The following is a 1,661-nucleotide window of genomic DNA, read 5'->3' on the forward strand; positions in this document are numbered from 1 at the left end:
ACATTTTTCTCTCCAGTCCATGTTACATACTCCAAAATACACCACATCCTTGGATACAAATCTAACCTCAGCAAAATTAAAAGAATACAAATTATACCTTGGATCTTCTCAGACCACAAGGCAATAAAGGTGGAACTCAAATCAACTGCAACAAAAATGTTCATCCCCACACAAAGAGTTGAAAATTAAACAACATTATGCTGAATGATAGCTGGGTTCAGGAAGAGATAAAAGAGGAAATTGTTTAATTCCTCAAATAAGACAACAGTGAAGACACTAGTTGCCAAAATCTGTGGGATATAGCAAAAGCAATCTTAAGAGGAAATATTATCACATTAGATGCCTACATTTGAAAAATAGAGAGAGCATAAACAAACTCATGGACCATCTTATGGAACTGGAAAAAGAACAATCTAATCCCAAACCCAGCAGAAGAAAAGAAATAACTAAAATTAAGTCAAAGATTAATGAAAATAAAAACAAAAGAATCATTCAGAAAATTAATGAAAAAAGTTTTTTTCAAAAAAAATAAGCAAAATCAATAAACTTTTGCCCAGATTAACTAGAAACAGAAAAGTAAAATCTCTAATAACCTCAATCAGAAAAAATAAAGGGGAAATAACAACAGAAACAATAAAGGGGAAATAACAACAGACACCACAGAGATACAAGAGATCATCTCTGAGTACTACAAGAAACTATAGGTCCCAAAATGTGGCAATGTGGAAGAAGTAGATCAATACCTGGAATCACTTCCTCTCCCTAGACTTAAGCAAGAAGAAATATAGCTCTTGAACAGGCCAATTTCAAGAACTGAGATCCAAGAAACAATAAAACATCTCCCAACAAAAAAAATGCAAGGGTCCAGATGGCTTCATACCAGAATTCTATCAAACCTTCAAAGAAGAATTTATACTAGGCTGCAGAAATTATTCCAAAAAAACTGAGAAGGAATCTTCCCCCAACACATTCAATGAAGCAAACATCACCCTGATACCAAAACCAGGAAAAGACCCAACTAAAAAGGAGAACTTCAGACCAGTTTCACTAATGAATATAGGTGCAAAAATTCTCAAAAAAAATTCAACCCAATAGATTACAGCTGCACATTAAAAAAATCATTCATCAGCTTGCTTGCTTGCTTGCTTGCTTTCTTTCTTTCTTTCTTTCTTTCTTTCTTTCTTTCTTTCTTTTTCTTTTTCTTTCTTTTGAAACATTTTCTCTGACAATAAGCACTGCTTGCCTCCTGTGTAACTACTACAGCTAATGGGTGAAGTCCCCAGCATGTGAGCCTTAGGGGTGTGTCATTTTATCTAAAAAAATTCATAAATATCATTCATCATAATCAGGTAGGTTTCATCCCAGGCATGCAAGACTGGCTTAACATATGTAAGTCCATTAACATAATTCACCATATCAACAGAAGCAAAAACAAAAACCATATGATGGTCTATCCTTTCAACAGATGCAGAAAAAGTATTGATAAAATTCAGCATCTTTTTCTAATCAGAACATCTACCCAGAAGAAAAAAAAAATCTTTTATCATAAGGACATTTGCACTAGACAGTTTATCACATAACAGTTTATCACATAAATGTGCATAGTGGCACATTTCTTAAACTGATTAAAGCTATCTATGACAAACACACAGCTAATATAC

This window comes from Otolemur garnettii, unplaced genomic scaffold (genome assembly GCF_000181295.1).
Source record: "Otolemur garnettii isolate 467f Iridium unplaced genomic scaffold, OtoGar3 scaffold00058, whole genome shotgun sequence".
Classification (NCBI taxonomy): domain Eukaryota; kingdom Metazoa; phylum Chordata; class Mammalia; order Primates; family Galagidae; genus Otolemur; species Otolemur garnettii.